Source organism: Pteropus medius, unplaced genomic scaffold (genome assembly GCF_902729225.1).
Source record: "Pteropus medius unplaced genomic scaffold, Ma_sr-lr_union100, whole genome shotgun sequence".
NCBI lineage: Eukaryota > Metazoa > Chordata > Mammalia > Chiroptera > Pteropodidae > Pteropus > Pteropus medius.
In genome coordinates, this window is record NW_024354911.1 from 1,534,275 (window position 1) to 1,554,504 (window position 20,230).

The 20,230-nt window shown below is 31.8% G+C and overlaps 1 protein-coding gene across 17 annotated transcripts in view; it reads right to left on the reverse strand.

The window, feature by feature from the left end:
* Positions 1 to 20,230, reverse strand: part of PEAK1 (pseudopodium enriched atypical kinase 1) — a 256,260-nt gene that overhangs the window by 114,471 nt on the left and 121,559 nt on the right. For 15 of the 17 annotated variants that reach the window (XM_039856423.1, XM_039856428.1, XM_039856435.1 and 12 more), the window contains one exon: positions 13,630 to 13,785. The gene's annotated coding sequence lies outside the window, so the exon portion shown is untranslated. The remainder of the gene's footprint in view (positions 1 to 13,629; positions 13,786 to 20,230) is intronic. The other 2 variants (XM_039856420.1, XM_039856425.1) reach the window with 1 other exon arrangement.

A 20,230-nucleotide genomic window follows, 5' to 3' on the forward strand; every position in this document is an offset into this window, starting at 1 on the left:
ATGGCTATTCTGTAGTTTAGTTGTAAATCTGATATGGCTGTCAGAGAAAGCAAGCAGAACATTTACCTACTCTGCTGTCTCAAATTCAGATTGGTATTTCCAGCTGCCTACTGAACCAGATACTTGGTCATCTCCAAATCGATTTTTTGCCATCAGGAGCTTTGGTGATGTAGCATTTCTCAAGAGTGCTCTGCTGGTGTTTCCTAACAGAATATTATTGAGCCATAAGAATGAATGAAGTACTAATACAAGCCACAACATAAATGAAATTCAAAACCTTATGCTAAGTAAAGGAAGCAATACACAAAGGGTCAGAAAATGTATGATTCTTATATATGAAATATTGAGAATAGGCAAAATCATACAAATAGAAAGCATATTGGAGATAGACAAGGGGAAGTTGAGAATGAAGACTGATTGCTTAAAGGACAAGGGGTTTCCTTTAGAGGTGATGAACTTGATAGAGGTGGTGGTTGGAAAACATTGTTAATGTACTGAATTGGCTTAAGATGATTAATTTTACATTATGTCAATTTTGTCTCGATGAAAATAAATAAATAAGAAAAAATTCTGGTGCTTCTTATTAGCAAAGTTATTAAAACTATTCTGAGTCTTAGCCAGAGAGGACGCACAAAATAAAAAAAAAAAAAATTTAGAAATTATAAGAAGCAAATGATTACAACTACACTACAAAAAAATAATTACCTTTTATTTCTCTTAGGAAATACAAAAGAAAATACCTTGAGAGATAAAGAACCAGTAATATAAATATTGCTCTGCTTATTTTTCTGGAAAATTACTCTTATAGGACTTTTAATTGGACATATGCATTTTTATTGGCTCCAAAACTCCACTATAGTAACAGTAAAGGAATGAAAAAAAAAAGGGGGACAATATTGTATGAGAGATATCAAGGAAAGTTTAGAAGCTAAAAAAACAGATGAATAGGTTCAAATCTTTGTCGTAATCTATGAGTCCTATCCTGACCAACCAATTTAAAATTTCAACCCCTTCCCTGTATAGTATGATACTTCCAATCCCACTATCTTACTATGCTTTGCCCATAGAAGATTTTCACCCACTAATGTGTAATGTAACTTAATTACTAGGTTTACTGTTGATGTTTGTTTCCCACTGCTAGAATATATACACCATGAAGACAGGCATTTTTGTCTGTTTGACTGGTTAATGAATAATCAGTGCCTAGAACTTTGCTTAGCACATGGTAAATACTAAATAAATATTTGTTGAGAAAATAAAGTAAATTAACAGACCAAAGAAGTGCCTAGGGAGGAAGGGAGAAGGAGGAGCCAGTATGTATCATGTCATGTCTCATGTAACAGAATCTGCAGGCAGTGGCATGTTGTAGAGATAAAAACAGCAGATTCCTTGAATGTACTAAGAATTGAGAGCACAGAGACTTACAATATTTAAAATATCCAGAATATTAAAAATTACTTGGCATGGGAAAACACAATCTACAGACACCGATGTCATCTGACAAAGACTTTAAAAATGGCTATTAAAAAAGACTTAAACATGTGAGGGTAAAAACTTTTGAATCAAATAGAAAGATAAAAAGTCTAAGTAAAGAAATAGAAATCAAAAAAAGAATAACCAAATGGATATTTTGGAATTGAAAAATACAACATTTTAATTAAAAAAAAAAAACTCACTAGGAGGGTTAAACAGCAAACAATAAAATAAAGTCAATAAACCTGAGTATAATTAAATAGAAATTATACAATCTGAACAACAGGGAAACAAATTTGAGCAAAAATAAGGAAAGACTCAGGGGACTGTGGAAATAATTGGGCCTATTATCAACACTACTGTAGTTCCAGAAGTATAGGAAAAAGAATGTTGTGCTAAAACAAAACAAAACAAAACAAAAAAACAAAAAATACAATGGAAACAATAATGTCTAAAAATTTCTCAAGTTTGGCAAAAGACATACCCTAAACAGAAAAAACTCGGTGAACTCAACAAAGAATAAGTCCAAAAAATTCACACCAGGACATCACAATCAAACAAATAATCCATGATTCAAAGAGAAAGATTCAAGGGAAATTAGGATATATTTTGAATTAAACAAAAATAAATTTCAACATTTGTGGGATGCAACTACAGCAGTGCTTACAGGGAAACTTATAGTATTAAATTTTTATATTACAAAAGAAAAGTCTCAAACCAGTAATTTAATACATTAAGATTTCACCATAAAAAAAATTAGAGTAAGACCAAAATAAACCCAAAGCATGCAGAAGAAAATAGTAAAACTAAGGGCAGAAATAGGTAAAATAGAAAAGAGGAAAACAATAGAACTTCCATCTGATTTTTTTAAATGTTAAAAATAAAATTGATAAATCCCTAGCAAGACTGACAAAAAAAGACCAAAGATACAAAACACCAAATTACTAATATTAGGAATGAAGTATGAGGTATCTCTACAGACCTTGCAGATATTAGGTAAGGTAATAAAAAGGAACACTAGGAGCAACTCCACACTTAAATTTGACAAGTTAGATAAAATAGATCAATACTTTAAAAATCACAAGCTACATAAACTCACCTCAGAAAAAATAGATAACCTAAATATCCTTGCAAGTATAAAAGAAATTGAATTTGTAGTTCATCCCACCCCGCCCCTCCCATCCCACACACACACCAGGACTAGTTGGTTTCACTTTCAAATTCTATGAAACATTTAAAGAAGAAATAACACTAATTCTAGACAATTTATTCTACAATATAGAATAAGAAGGAATTCTTTCAACTCATGAGATCTGCTTTACTGATGCCCAAATCAGGCAAAACAGTACCAAAAAGAAAAAAAAATCAATAAATCATTCACAAGTAGACCAATATCTCCCATGAACATAAGTATGAAAATCCTTAACAAATGTTAAGAAACCAAACCTAATTAATATCTGAATAATGCACCACAAATAATGGAGTTCATCCCAGGAATGTGATATAGAAGATTTATCTGACAAAATCTAACACCCATATGAAAACTCTCAGCAAACTAGGAATGGAACTTCAATACGCTTAAATGGAATCTACAAAAACTAAAGCTGACATCATACTTAATAATGAAAAATTGAACACTGCTTCAACATGCACAAAATAGAGAACAAGGCAAGAATGCCCACTCCCATTATTTCTAGTCCACATCATCCTAGAAGTCCTACGTAGTGCAATAAGACAAGAAAAAGAAATAAGAAGCATATAGATTGGAAAGTGGAAACTCCCATCTGGAGCCCTCTTCTAGGCCCTCAGCAGCTGAGGAAGGATCGTGTGTGTTGCCCTTGGTTCCTCTACCCTATGCCCACCCCCATGTTAAATGTTTGCAAGCACAAATCTAAAAGGTTCTAACCAAGAACCGAATTACTCTAATAAAGAATCCTTTTTTTTTTTTTTAAAGGAAAGGAAGAAATAAAACTGTGGCAATTTACAGATGACATGAAGTTGTGTATATAGAAAATCCAAAAAAATCTGCAAAAAAAGCCTCAAAATTAATCTGAGTACTGTGAGGTTGCAGAATACAAGGTAAACACACAAAAATCAATTGCACTTCAATGTACAAGCAATATACAAATGAAAACCAACATTTTAAAAGCACCTTTTAGAACAGCTCCAAAAAAAAAAATGAAATATCTGTGTATAAATCTAAGAAAACAGGTACAACGGTTGTATGCTAAGAATGATAAAACACTAATGAAAGAAATCAAAGACCTATATATGTGAAGAGACATACTATGCTCATCTATTGAAAGACCCAAATAGTAAAGATACCAATTTTCCTCCAAATGATGTACAGATTTAATACAAGTCCAATAAAAATCCTGCTTTTTTCCCCATTGAACAATATATCATGAATATTTTTCCATATCAATATTCTTCTAGAACATCATTTTAAATGGCAGTATATTCTTTCATTTTCTAAATTTATCCTAAAACTATCCATTCCTTATATTTTGATGTTTAAGTCCTTTTCTATATTTTCTCTAATATAAACATGCTTTAGTGAACACCCTCCTATGTTAATCTTTGCAAACATTTTTATCTCTAAACTGTATAGATACACATATTTTTTAAACTTTTCATATATATCAAAATGCTCAGAAAGGTCTTTTAAATTTTGACTCAAAACTTACCTTATCTGAAACTCTGTGATTAGCTTTCCCATTATTGCATCTGTGTAACTACTTTGTCTCATTAAATTATTATTATATTTTTTGAAGCATTTAAGCAATTACTGCTTTAATAAGACATTAAGTCTCCAGGCTATCTGCTTACAAAGTACATAATATGTCTTAAGAGTAAATCTAAGTGAGGAGAAAATATATACAGGGTAATGATAAACTTATGGGCGATGAATTGGCTAACAATGTTGGTGTAAAACATGAGGTATTGAAATTAAGTGGGTAGCACCCTATTTTCTATAAATGTAACACATTCTAATCATTTTTAAAATGTTCTTATTGTACTAATTTGTGTACCCATTAAAAGGCAGTGACTGCAGGTCAGGTTTGCATTTTATGTATTATTTTTAGAATTAGTGAAGAAGTTCAGGCTCCGGAAAATTTCGTCAAATTCTCCATATCTACAAAATTCATATATGTTCTTTCTAAATTTCTATCATGCCTTACTCATAAACCATAAAACTGAAGGCGAACTGATGTCTTGTGACAGAGAAGTATAAAAATAAATCAGAAACACTGCCTGGTATGTTTTATTCCACCTGTGAAATGAAATCATATACATTAAAATAAAGCCTCAAACTATGCATTTTCAGCATTTGACATCACTCACAATTAGCTAGTACCAATTAGGCCTTCATTAAAAAAATTAATTAGTTCTGTTAATTATGAATGCCAAAAGAAAGCCCAACCCTGGTACACTATTTATTTTCAGAACTCATTGCTGAGAATTATGTCCCCTAATTTTATTTTTATGGCTCAATATGATATTAAAATGTAGCAGTCCCTTGTATTGCCTGTTTCCTGCAAATATTAACTAAATATGCTACGTCAGAAGCATAGTTTTCATAACCACATGTGTCAGACTAAATCTGAACTAAGAAGGAGAATGACTGCAACTCATGTGATTTATATTTGGCACATGCAGAGATATTAAGTTCCTGGTTTGAATGCCTACATGCTATTGCCATGGCAACTGCATAAACATTTTCCTCATAACACATTGCCATCTTCATTCTTTACATCAAATTGTTTTTTCCACTCTCAGAGTAAAGCCTAATTTATTCCCCAGGAAAAATCAATCAATGGTTTTCTTAATGAGTGGCATTTTAAGAGTAGGTGGCATAGTTCTTTTTATGGGAAAGCAATTTCCATGAACATTCTTGCTATGTGATAGAAAACTGGGGGAGAATAAAAGTAGTACTTGCTTTAAGGAAAGTGTGAATACAAGTTGCAATAAATAATCCTTCCAAGAGAGATGAGAATGTGCCTTAGAAATCCACAAAAGTTGGCCAAAGTGATAATATGCAACTCCAGTTTCTCTTTTCCATGTGTATGGAGTATCATGGAGAATCCTTTATGGAAAAAAAATCTTTCATTCCTACAGAGTTTTAACAGTCTGAAAAAATTCACTTGCTGCTTTCCTTGTGTGATAGACACTACACAGAATGGCTAGCAACTAGAGGCACGAGAAAGACTAACCATTTAAAAGCAGATTGAATGACACCCCCCGCCCCCCAAAAAAAGATAAAAGGAAACTACATCAGATTTCTTCATTCACTCTGTCTATTCTTTGAGGTTGAGGTAATTATCACAGATTCAAATGGCAGATGGGAGAGATCTCATATTGGATTTCTGATATCAAATTAACAATTTTCAAAGTATTGAAAGGGACAGTGGATCAATTAACATTCTTCAGTGCACTCAAGAGCACAGTGGGCTAGCAAGAGAAGCCCATTAAAGGTGACTGTAGCTATTAACTACTCCTCTCCACTAGGCTTCCCTGGCACCACTACAATAGCACTTATCACCATTTTGTTATTGTTCATATGATTCTCTCAAGGGACTTTTATAATGTCCCTCTGTGAATATTAGGGTGCTTATTAAGCTAATGGATTAAAGGACTTTTTGTTTCTTTTTAGTTTTATTTCTAAATGTTCTGTACCATTTGTTGAAGACTAATCATTCTTCATTCTGCACCTTTGTCAAAAATCAGATTTTGAGGGGTAGATTATTTTGGATTTTCTACATAGAAAATTATTTCATTTGCAAATATAAAGAGCTTTATTTCTTCCCCTTCAATGTGCACTCCTTTCATTTTCTTTTTCTTCCCTTACACAACTAGTTATGACCTAGGAGTGGAATTTCTGGGTCATATGGTAATTTTATGTTTACCTTTTTGAAGGGACCATCTAACATTTTCACTGCAGCTGTAACATTTCACATTCCTACCAGCAATGTAGAGGTTCTGATTTTTCTACATTCTTGCCAACTCTTGTCGCTTTCCTTTCTTTCTTTCTTTTTTCTTTCTTTCTTTTTTTCTTTTTTTGCTTATAGCCTTCTTCGGAGATGTAGTAGGTTATCTATTGTGGTTGGTACCTTTGTCTTTGCACCTTTTGTTTTGTTTTTTTTTTTAAACTTGGACACCTGCCTGATGATTTTGGAAGGGTATACATGAGATTCCAGGAGTCCTGGTTATTTTCTTTGTTGGCAGATGGGCAATTGCATATAGAATAATTAACAGTTAAGAAATATATCTGGAAATAAAGATAATGACTGTGCATTTCTCCATTTTGTATCTGAACAAAGCATCCACAACTTGTTTCCTTTAAAACATCCTTCATGTGAAACTTACCTGTGCTTTAGCACAGTTATACAATGGACCATTACATATCATCAGAGAGGCTAAGCACCAGAATGTTTTATGTTTTCCTTCCTTTCTATATGACAAATCAATGGGAGGAAACAAAAGCTGGGACTGATTCCAATAAAAATGAGTTTCTTAGCGACCAAGTGTCTTTTCATTTTACAATTTGGCATTCTCAGATAAGCTTCCCTGTAACCTGGTATCAGAATTGTTAATCTTCAAAATATAAAAGCCAGAATAATAATACTAATTATTTTTCCTCCCTTGTTCTGTTGCTATTACATGGGGACAATTACTTCTGAATTAAAGTACCAGAGGAGTTGAGAATAACTGGCTTGTTTATTACAAACATTTTTGCAGATTTTCTGTTTTCCACTATTATAAGACTGTGGTACGTGAATTTCACTTCTTCTAATAGTAACATGGGGAATCTTCGAATTCATTATGCTCTTCGATCACTTCATATGTTTGGTGGCATTCCAGCTAACTGCCATTAACTTGAAACATTTACTGCTAATTACAGTTGGCACAATGACTCAAAGGGTAAAAATTGTTCTTAAGATCCACAGTAATCATCTCCTTCACAATTGCTGCAGATTCCCATCTTTTCCTCCATCATCACTAATGCCAGGGCTAGGCCTTTGGGGAAAGGACTTCTAAAGCTCTTCTCAAAATTCAGACAAACATCCTCTTCCTGGATCAACTCATCATGGTGTTTTTGAAGGCTAACTCTTTTCATACAGCATGAATGGCTTCTTACTACATACATAGCACGTTGTCTTGCTGGCAATGCATGTGTAAAGGGAGAACTTCTACCACGATACAGTCATTTCTTGGTCATCTGACTCTACTAGAGAATATTTCTGTTAAAATTATCTCAGTAGTATAGAATTTTTAAAATCTAATGTTAGAGCAGATGTAAGCCCACAGGAATAACTGTTCTCCCTATGAAAATCTTAAAAATATATTTTTGAAAACCTACTGAATGATGGAATTACATTCTTCCAAAACACAATGCCGATTTAACAAGACAGTGGCACTTTAGGTAGCAAGAAGATAACAAGAGAACAAAGCCACAACACGACAGCAAATCTCCATTATTGATTACTGCTCTTCTGCGCTCTATTTTATTTTGAGTTTAGATGAAAAATAGATTTAAATGAATATCGCATGCCAATGGAAGATGCGAAATATACATAAAGAATATCATTTGCACTACATATTGTTTAAGAATACACATATAAGAATATATATTCAACTTTATAAAGCATTTTCTCTGAAGAAGAATAGTAATGAGATTGGAGAGTGATCCAAAAAAGATCACAACTGTTCCTAAGTTGTTTCCTTTTAGCATGAATGACAAAATCTTACCATGAAATTAATTCTTGATGGTGAGATAACAAATGTCTGTTTCATATTATTTTGAACTTTTTGAATTCTTGAAAATTTTCACAATAAAAAATTTTAAAGAGATATAACAACACTTGTTTACATTTTTGCTTGGAAGTAAAGCAGATTTATAAACACAGTAAACATAAGGAAGACCTTGTTTCTTGGAGTAGAGTAATATCGGACCAAAATACATTTTGATCTATATTGTTTGAAAAAAAAAACTTGAAGTGATACTGTAATGTCTGAGTAATATTAGGCAAGTACATTTGCCTCCAAGAGCTTCCATTTCTTTTTGTGTAAAGCAAGAGTGTCAAAATATCTTGGATAACCTCAACTTTAAAGGTTTGACTTTTTTTCCCCTAGAGGATGTAAGTATATTTCTGCACGTTATTTCCTTTGCCTAGAATTCTTTTTCTCTAGCTTGTTCCCTGGCAGTAAACTCCTTTTTATCCAGTAACATTCAGCACAAAGAATACCTTCTCTCACCCCTCCCAGGCAGCAAAAAGCACTGTCACAACTCACTACTCACACTTTCATTAAGTACTAGATGCACTGCTAAACTGTCTGTTTATGTTTGGCTGTCCTGATAAATAGTGAGCCGCTAAGGACAAGACTTGCACTGTACCCTTCTTTGTATCCCCTGTACTTTCCACAATGACATACTTACAGCCAAGAGAGCTGTAATATACACAAACCATATAAATCTAACACAAGATTAAATTTTTTTTCATTCATTGCTAATATTATTTTTCCCAACTAAATGTATGATGTGTCAATATGTAAAATGGCATAAAATTTACTCCACTGGTCAGGTAGGTTGATCTTTCCACTAGAAAGTAGGAGTATAACCCAGATAATCTATCAATGTTCTCTCCAAAAGAATCCATAAGATCATTTTAAGTTTTATGGTGTTGGTTTAGAAAGCAAGGATGAAATAACTTTTCTTGTTATCCTTTTCTTTTTCTTTATACTACCCAGCTTTTTATGAAGTACATGATACACTCTTCTTAAGCAAAATCTCATTAAATTAAGATACACTAAACAAACTGAAATACTTATAAATAAGTAAAACATTTGATTATATATATTTAGATATTATGTGACTGGCTGTCAAGTTTTCATTCATTCGTTTTTCATTCAACTCCTGTTCTCAAATGGGGCCTGGCTACAGTTCATGTGGTGGAGGAAAAATAGTGATAATGTGGAGGGGAGAAAAAACTTCATGGAAAATGGCAAGCAACCCTCCTGCCCCAAGAACCCAAGGAAACGGAAGAGTAGATCTTAGGATCCTGAGTACTCTTTTAGCCCAATCTCCTCAGGTTAGGTTCATAAAATAGTTGCTCACTGGGAGATTCTTAGAATCAATGGGATTGTTCTGGGAGTCTTTCATCCTGCCACAAAACCTAGAAATACCCCCTGACAATATTTAAGACAAGGCAGACAACTGCCACCAGATGGAACAGGGAGAATCTGGAACTCAAAGCTGCATCCTCAGAATTCCTAACCAGGTACCTGTGGAGCTCACTCTACTTATTGCACTAACATAGAAGTAAAATGACTACTTTTTACAGGACTGAATTTTCTGAATCACACTAATTATGACAGGGTTATTTTTTTAGCTTTTTATTTTGAAATAGAGATTTATATGAAGTTGCAAAGATAGTACACAGAGAGACCATTTACCCTTTAAAAAGTTGCCCAAATAGTCACATCTTACATAAATGCCATACAATATCAAAACCAAAATTGACATTGGTATAATGTGTGTGTATTCCATGTCATTTTATGATGTGTAGATAAGAACTATTCCCTCACTGCGAAAATCTCCTATGTGTTATCTCTTTATAGTCATACCCACCCAATTACCCCTCAAACTTCCCAAATCCATGCCAACAACCAATTTGTTCTCCATTACTCTAATTTTGTAATTTCAAGAATGTAATATAAATGGAATCATATACTTTGTGACCTTTTGAGACTGGCTGTTTTATTCATTCCTTTTTATTGCTTATATAGTATTCCATGGTATAGAGTTTAACCATTTACATACAGTAAGGCATTTTGGTTGGTACAATTTGTGGCTATTACAAATAAAACTGGTATGAAAAATCATGTACATGTTTTTGTGTAGATATAAGTTTTCATTTTACTGAGATAAATGCCCAAGACTGTGATCACTATGTCATATGGTAGTATATGTTAGTTTTCAAAGAAACTATCAAATTATGTTCCAGAGTGTCTGTACCATTTTACATTCCTGCCAACAATTCGTGAAAAATGTAGTTTCTCTGCATTCTCACAAGCATTTCACATTGCTATTATTTATTTTAGTTGTTCTTATAAATATATAGTGATAACTTATAATTTGTATTTCTGTAATAGCAAATGATGTTAAATATCTTTTCATGTGCTTATTTGCCAATATTAAAAGAAAATGTATCCTTTTCGGTAAAATGTCTCATGTCTTCTGCCCATTTTCGAATTTGATTATATTTTTTTAACTGTTGAGTTTTAAGAGATCTTTATATAGTCTACATATGATTCGTTTGTCTTCTCCTCCTTTTAACTGCATCTTCTACAGAAGAAAAGTTTTCTAATTTTGATGAAATCTGAATTGTCAATTTTATTTTCTTTTATAGATCATGCTTTGGTGTCACATCTAACTATTCTTTATCAAGCCCTATGTCCTAAAGGTTTTTTCCTTTGTTTTCTTCTAAAAAGTTTTGCTTTAAAGACAATCTATTCTCCATTGAATTGCTTTTACATTTTTGTAAAAGAAAAATAAAAAATCAACCAGTTATACTTGTGTGGGACTATTTCTAGGTTTTCTATTCTAATCCATTGATTTATGTGTCTATCCTGATGCCAATACCAGTTTTGAGTACTGAGACTATATAAATAATAAGTCTTGCAATTGGGTAAACTGGTTCCTTCCTTTTTTTTTTCAAAATTGTTTTAGCTGTTCCAATTCCTTTGACTTTCCATATAAATTTTTAGAAATAAATATACATTAGAATTTAGAAACTGAATTAAACCTATACATCAATTTGGGAAAATTAATATATTTATTATGTTGAATCTTAATATGTTGAACTATCTTAAAGTTGATGATAGGTTAATGTACTGTTTACTATAACTAAAATAAATACCTATTTGAAAAAGACTACATATAAATTTAACAAAGATGCCATTAAAATAAACTGGATTCATTACTGTTTTAGTTTTTAGTGACAATAACAGTTTCTGAGACTGAAAAACAATTAAGAATCTTCTGGGGATAAAAGAAAGAGAGGAAGGCAAGTAAGATTTCAAGGGAAGACCACTGAGTAACGAGGTCAGTTTTGCATTTTTCCCAGCCCATTTCTCCTATCTTCCTCTGTTCTCTAAGTCTCTTTCAAATAAAATGTGGGTCTACCGATATAATTAAAAACTAAACCTTTACTTAGTAGTAGATTAAGTCATCTTTAAAATTATATAACTAACACTTTAAGAACATAATCAAAACAATGATAAATTACTGACAAAATAAAATCGATGCTGCAAAAGAAACATGTATCTCAAAGGAGAATAATTTTACAAAGCTGAAATGAGAATATGCTAAGAATAAGACATTCTTCTTATCTACCACTAAGTAAAGAAGCAACTTCGACAAATTGTACTGAATATTTGTAAACTACAATAAACTCCTGCTTAAGATCTCACCTCATGGATGTGAGTTACATGACTTCTGAACTAGAAGAGATGTAGTTTTTATTTTGGAGAGAGGTCAAGATCTAACCTAATTTATTCCTTGATAATATAACACTGAAAAGAAATTTGGAAGTAAAAAAAGTAGAAATTAATGATTAGAAATACCCACTATCTATGGATTTCAATGATTCCATCCATGGTTACCAAAAATATCTGAGACATAGATTTAAATGGAATTAAAAGTTTGATAAGGAGTGGTAAAAGTGCTATGGTAAAAATTTTGACTATGCTGTTTCTGTGGGGGTCATTAATGAAACTGTGGTTACATAAGATTATAAAATCAGATATAATTAGATGGGTAAAGAAACTTCAATCATTAATTCAGAAGACAGGAAAATTTGGTGACTATCTTATAAGTGAACATTCAGCACTTTTATTTCTGCTGTTTTGAAAGTAACTTTTTCAACTTTACTTAACTTTCTAAATGGTTGAGGGCTAGACAGAATTTCTGGACATTTAAAAATGGCTAAATGCTGCTACATGGCTGGTAGTGATAAGAACATAGAAAAGTTCTAATTATGCCATAGGTAGAGGTTTAACCAATAACTGGAGAACTTTTAAAAAATCGATGTTAAGGTTATTTTTTTTTTATCAAGGTTAATAATGTTAGCACAGGCAACAGTAATTAGAATATTCATTCATTATATACTATTTATCCTTGGGTTACACTTGTCAATTTGAATATTTCCTTGAAATAGGTACTGCATTCCTTAGAATCATTAGGACTAGTAACTGATAACTGTATTTGATAGATTTTTCACATCTCTTGCATTTCAAAGCAAAAACCTAGTTTTAGTAAATTCACTACCAAAACGCACTGACTCAAGCAAAAGATAACCTCTCAAAATTAGATTAATAGACTTCCAATGAATAAAAGTTCTAATTGTTCACTAGGATGACGTAAAAAATTTGCAAAAATTTGAATCTTTACAAAACATGCATTGAAACAACTTTGGTCTAAGATCAAGGAGATTTAAGAAGACTGATGAAGAATCTTAAATCTTTTTATAATTGCTTTACGCTGTACTTGAAATGTAAAGAGTCCTTGCAATTTCACAGGAAGAAATGATTTTATAATCTTTTCAAATTTCTATCTCCTTTTTTATTCTGTCTTTCCTAACTTAAATTTCTGAGGAGGGACAAAGAAGAAATTAAATATTAAATAAAAATAAGATGTCAGATATGAAGGGAAAAAAGATCAAGACCAAGTCAAGTAAGAAAACTAAAAAACAACATGAAATAAAATTCAGAAAACAAGGCTAAAAACCTTTGTATATACGATAGGATACTGCCATTTATGTTGCCTGAGTTATTTCTATAAAAGAAAAAAAAAATATTTGGTGAAGAATAGATCTATAACTATACCATTACTATGCCATATTCTTTACTCCAATAAGCTTATCTATGTCTATGTTAGGAAGTTCATAACATAGCTGGAAAAATTCTTTTGACCAATATCAGGGTTGAACTGTAAGAATCAAACTAAAAATCTGACTATGTTAAATAAGTTATAAAATTACCAGTTTTATCTATATTTTGGCATGTGTAAGGTAAATATTTAAATTTAAGAAGAAATCCTTTCAAGTCATCTAAAGTTCTTGGTTGAAATGTAAATGATATGAGAATTCTGGTTACCAGTTAAATTTGAAGTACTTCATCCATTATGGTGACAAAGGTGGTTTTAGCAGCTATCATTACATTCCTTTAAAATTTCAAAGTAGTTTGGATCTTTCCAAGATGTCCTTTCTTCCTCTCTTCTCATTCCTTATTTTTTGAAGACAGCAATGTTTACTGCAGGAGAAAAAAATAAAATAAAATAATAAAATAATTTAAATAAAATAAAATAAAATAGAGCAAAACTAGAGAGTAAGCAAGTTTTAAATATATTGGACATTTTTTTCCTTTAGAAAATTCTTAATTTCACCCTCACTCAATAGTTATAATTAGTCTTATTTATTTAAGAAGTAACTTCCTTACTTAGGACAGAGCCTCACACACTCAAGAACTATACATAACATATCCAAGAACCAAGGAACTTACAAGAATCAAACTAACACTGGTGCACTTAAAACTTTCTAAGACTTTATTTGGCTGTCGTTGTATATCTTTTTTTTTGGCTAGAAATATAAGAGCATCTATCTAATGAGAAATATTAAATGCTACTTCATTTTTACAAAAATCCAATTCTAAAAGTCAATGTCCAAATTTGATATAGCCTCTGTAAAATACGTAAGTAGATATCTCCAAAAGCAAAAATTTCTTTAGTCACTCTGCAGTGTTACTTTAAGCTCAAGTATGAAATGTATTTATACTTTGATATATAAAAATGTCACTTAAATTAATAAATTTCTATCTATTTCTGATTCTTGGGCACCAAGTATATGTATGTTCAAACTGGCTCAACCCCTAATTGGTTTTCTCTATATCACCAATTACAAGGAAAATAACTGGAAGAGTTAAGTAGAAAGTGAAAGATAAATGTGATTATTTTTAAATGATTCTCGATTGTGCTTAACGTATTGTAGAAATGAATCTTTCAATAAATTTTAAGACAACGAAAAAGCATTTTAAAAAGGAAGATTTTGTGCACTATCAAGCAATATCTAACTCCGACACAATTGGGTTGTTCATGATGAAAACAACACCCAATGTTCTTAGAGTATTTATATTCATCACTTAATGTGGTATACAACATTAAGCAGTATGTAGGAGAAATAATACCAAGAATATACATATACCACTAATATATAAATGAAATGATGATGCTTGGGATCACTACACAGTGGCAATGTAAGTCTTCAAATTATGTAAGTCTTCTTTCCATTATGAGTCTCTGAAGAAGAAAAATGGAATTTATGCTGATTTTAAATTTTGAATATGAAAAAACTGAATATATAGGCATACAAATATTAGCAACCTAGAAAAGCACAGCGCGATAGAAAAGTGAAGTAATTTCCCAAGGGAAGGTGTTTGGCAGGTGACTAAACTGAAATGAGAATACAGATCTCTTTTCTCCCAGTGCAGCGTTCTATTATCTTCCTATAATTCATCCTGCATTCTCTCTTCTCAGCCCCCAAAATTGTGTGTTTGTGAATATTTTATTCTTGGACTTGTACGTATTCCATCATAATATAGCCATTGAAAGCTTACCCAACAATGTAAGAGATAAAGAGACATAAAGTGTTTAATTAAATCTTCACATTTTAAACGTGTAATTTATAGACGGGATAGTTGTGTCTTATATTTTTCTCTAGTCTGAAAATTCCTGACTCTAAATTGGAGAGTTTAGTTCATCAATATTTATGTAATTAATGAAATGACTGGGTTCATAACTACCATTTTGCTGTTATCTATTTCTATTGTTTTCTGCTGCTTTTGTTTTGTTTTGATCCTGTTCTGCCTTTTTCTGTTTTAATTTCAGTTAATCAAATATTTTTAATGTTTTAATTGCTCTTCTTTATATCGGGGAAGGGTGACACTCTAAGGATTATTTATAATATGCATCCTGAAATTATCACAGTCCACTTAAAGTTAATATTGAACATCATGCAAAGCTAAGAACCTTGCAATGGTATAATCTATTTACTACAATATCCTTTTTGCTAATGTCATATATTTCTACATGTATTATAAAACCTTATAATGAGTAGTTTAAGTAGTTAGCTTTCTATTAAAGTAACATGAGGAAAAAGAGATAAATTGCTTATATTTATCATTGTTGGTGGTTTTCATTTCTTCCTGTAGAACCAAGTTTCTATTTAATATCACTGCCCTTCAGCTTACTCTCTTTTATTATTTCTTATATTGCAGGTCTGCTGACAATGAATTATCGAAGTTTTTATTGATCTGAAATGGTCATTATATTACCTTCATTTCTGAATGTTATTTTCATTGGATATAGAATTCTGAGTTGAAAGTTTTCTTTTTTCCTTACAGCTCTTTAAAGATGCCATAGTTTTCTGGCTTCCATTATTCTGATAAATTAGCTATTATTAATAGTATTGTTACCCTATTTCTTTTGATTTCTGGTTGTTTTTAAGACTTTATCTTTGTTTTTCAGGAGTATGACTAATATATGTCCAGATTTGGCTTTCTTTGTATTTATTCTTCCTTTGGGTCACAGAGTTTTTTGGTTCTGTAAGTCTTTTGCTAAATTTGAGAAGTTCTGCTAAATTTGAGAAGTTTTCAGCCATTATTTCTTTTAAAAAATTTTCTGTACCATTTTCTCTCTTTACTTCCTGGGATTTCGACATATGTAAGTTTGATTCTTGTTATTGAGGTTCTTTTTTAAAATCTTTTTTCTCTTTGTTCTTCAAGTAGGATAATTTCTATTGATCTGTCATCAAGTTCATTGGCCCTTTCTTCAGCCATCTCCCGTCTGATGTTAGGTCTAGATAGTGAATATTTCATTTTAGGTATTATATTTCCAGTTCTACAACTTTTTTTTTCTTTTTTAAAAATAGTTTCTACTTGTCTCTGCGGAGAGACTGGTTTCATTCAGTAAGTCCTCCTTTTTTGTTATTTTTGTTATTGATCATATTCATAATAGTCGATTTAAAGTTATTGTTTCCTGACTCTAACATCTAGATTGACTCCTTTTTCTCTTAATTATGGGTAGTATTTTCTTGTTATTTCACAAGTAATAACTTTTTTGCTGCAAAAAGACAATATGGATGATAAGCTATAGAAACTCTGTATTTATCTTGCTTTGAAGCATGTTGATTTTTCTTCCAATAGGTAGTTAAATACTGACTGCTCATCTTGTACTTGTGGATTCTTGGCTTTACACTGTGTTACGGAGGATATGTTTCAGCTTTGCCCTTTGTCCTAGAACAAATCTCTTAGGCTTTGAACATCTTTACTTCTAAGTCAGGACCCTTCTGAGATTTCAATAGAAACCCTGATATGTTTGATAGGACTCAAACTCCAAATGTGATCAGAAATACCACCTCAACAACTTCCCATGTCAGCTCTTAGTTTCCACTAGGCTCTATGGAGTCTCCTCTATACATGTGAACTTAAGGATGAGCAAAAAGAATTGAAAGGAATACTTGTGAAAATTTTGAGGCTCTATACTCTGTCTCTCTCTTTTCTGGGGATTTTTACCACTAAATTCCAGAACAACAGGCATGACTTGAAAGGCTTGTGGATTACACAGCAGTAATATATCAACGTTGATTTGCTGATTGTGATTATTTTATCTTAGTTGTGTGGAAGAACATTATTATTGTTGTAGAAAATATACTCTAAAGTATTCAGAGGTGATGAGGTATAATATCAGCAATTTATTCTCAAATGATTCAGGAAAAATGATCTGTACTATTATTACAACTTGCGTATAAATTTGAAACTATTACAAAATATAAAGAAAAAAATTAAATGTATCAACAGACTCTATCACATTTTTAAAATGTCTAATACTGTTAAATTCTTCAAGAAAAAATAGTTTACCATAAGGCAAAGTCAAACTTTTACTCATTCTATTTAATGGACTTGCTTTTAAGTGACAAAATAATGAAGACATGTTTTAGTTAGATTTAGTAGAGAAAATATTATAAATTTAAGTAGCCAAAAAGGAACTGTACCTCAAAAAATTACTTTCAATGAATAATTATACCTTTGTTAAAAAAGACTTAACTACTCAGGAGAGGATTACATGAAGTAATGTAGTTCATTACATTGTACAAAAATACTTCTAGAGTTATAGTTCTTAATATTTTGGGTGAAGCGTGAGTGGTAAGGAATACAAAACTATGAGAATCTGATAAAAGCTATGAACTGTATCACCAGAAAAATGCACATACATGCATCATATTTTGCATATAATTTTAGCTGAGTCATGAAACCCAGCCATGGATCCTGTGAATCTCTAAAATCTATTAGTAGACTTCAAGCAACTTCTGTTTTTGAATTTTTCAAAATAATGCACTTACAGGATTTTAGAACCTTAAGCAAGTTCACAATCTAATGTAAACTGCTTATAGAAAAATAAAGAAACAATAGACCACGAAGATAAAAAGAATTAAGTAAACCTTACCACATTCAGTTGGACTTTTGGTCTAAACACATAACAGATCATCAGTGGTGGTAAAAAGAATGAAATTTATATTGATGTGTGAAAGTTATATAGATAGATGTATAAAGCTGAGTTATATAGATGTGTGTAAAAGGTGATCGAGTTACTTAATCTTTCCTATCTTCGGGTTCTTCAAAAACAAAATGAAATATAACATTTACCCTGGTTGAATTATTTTTAAAATAAAATCAGATAACATGTATAAAGAATTTAATACAGTTCCTAGTACATCGTAGGTGCTCATGAAATGACACGATTTTTAAAATATTCCTTGTCAAGTCATAGAATTGGATAAAATATAAAATCTCAAAGTAAATGAGACGGTTTCCAGCTGAACAAAGTAAGTGCCAAACATTTACTAAGTATCTAACTATATAATATACTATTCAAGGTATTACTGAGGATACAAAAAGGAAGTTGTCCTTCTCTCAAAAGGAATTAGGCAAAGACAGAGCTTTTTCCTTCTTAGTTTCTTTCCTGGGTTCCTTTTTTTTTCCTTTTCCCTTAGGATTCAACTTTTTGCCCGCTTCATACGCTACCCACATTCTCTGTGCCCCCACTAGGACTAGGAGGACCTTCATATGAATATCCCTAATCCTGACCTTCCACCTAAGTTTCAGTCTCCTATATCCTATTACTTACTGGATGTTTCCACCTGAATGTACCATAGTTAAATTAAGTAAGTTCAAAGCTGAGCTGTTGATCTTTTTCTAAAGTCTGTTCCTTCTTTAAATTCTGTTACAGTTAACAGTACCACAGCCACTTATCAAGCCAAGTCTGGCAACAATCTCACGTTACTACCAATCATCTTCAAGCCTTAATGATTTCTACTCTAAACACTTTCCAAGTTTACTTTCTCAGCTCTATCCTTATTAACAGAATCCAAATCCAGGTCATTATGTTCTTAATATGACAAAATTAGTAACATACTTGATCTATCTACTGCTACTCTTATCCTACCTCAAAATCACTTACCATACTGTTGTCAAAATAATTACTCTTAAGTGAAAATTTTGCCACATCACACACTTACGTCAAACTTTCATATGTCAAACCCTTCAATGGCTATCTATTATCCATAAAGTCCAAGTTCACCCATAAAATAAATGTCCAGTAGGACATATAAAGTCCTCAATGACCTGGCTCATGCCTATCTCTTTGGCTTCATTTTCTATCTGCCACTTCATCACAACACAGCCATACTCAACTATTTGTCAATCCCATGTATTCTCCTGCTACTCTCTTTGCCAACATAACCTTTGTGTGACCCTTTCCACACAGAGGAAAATCTTACCTGGTCTTAAAGGTTCAAGTACTCTGGGAAGTCTATCCAGGGTATGAACTTCACTACCCCATCAAGCATTTTGTACTTCACTACCATCATCACAAGCATTTTGTTAAAGTGAACAAAAGTGAAACTAAGCAAATTAATGACAAAGCAGCAAACAATGTACACATATAAAACTAGTGGGAAGGGCAACTAGATGGATCTCAGTGTCTCCTTAGAGAAAAAAATCTTTATCTGGGGATATGAGAATAATTCATTGTTCACAGGTTGTTGAAGAGAGGCAAATAAAGTTTTTGAGTAAGTAAAAGAGATGAAAATGAACACATTTAGAGGAGACGTGTATGGCAAGGCTAAAGGGATAGTGAACAGCAAATATGAACTCACAAATACAGCCATCCTTTTAAAGAGGTTTAGAGACCAATAAATCATCAAAGGTAGCAAATTGCTGGATACGCTATATTTATAAAATTGAACAGCTGATCATAGATTGAAAATGCTAGTGCTATGTAAATGTAATGGCATAATAAAGTGAAGGAAGTGGTCACAGGACAGATAAATCATCACCTATATCAGTTTCTATCACCCAAATGTTCTTTGTCTCCACATCCTATTTAATCCATCAAAAAAAGTATACATAAATAGCTATTTCTGACCTGTAAGCTATTACCAAATTATATTTCACAGGTTCTCTCAACTAATTTGCTCTATTTTGCTTTTGCCATAAAAACCTACCAACTTCTTTTATTTGCAATCTCTATTACTTACACTAATGGAAAGGGGACAGAGTGGTAAAAATTCAAAAAACATTCAAAAATCAAAATTTATAAATTCAAACTAGACGATAAATGAACTTTAATCATGATATATGAGGA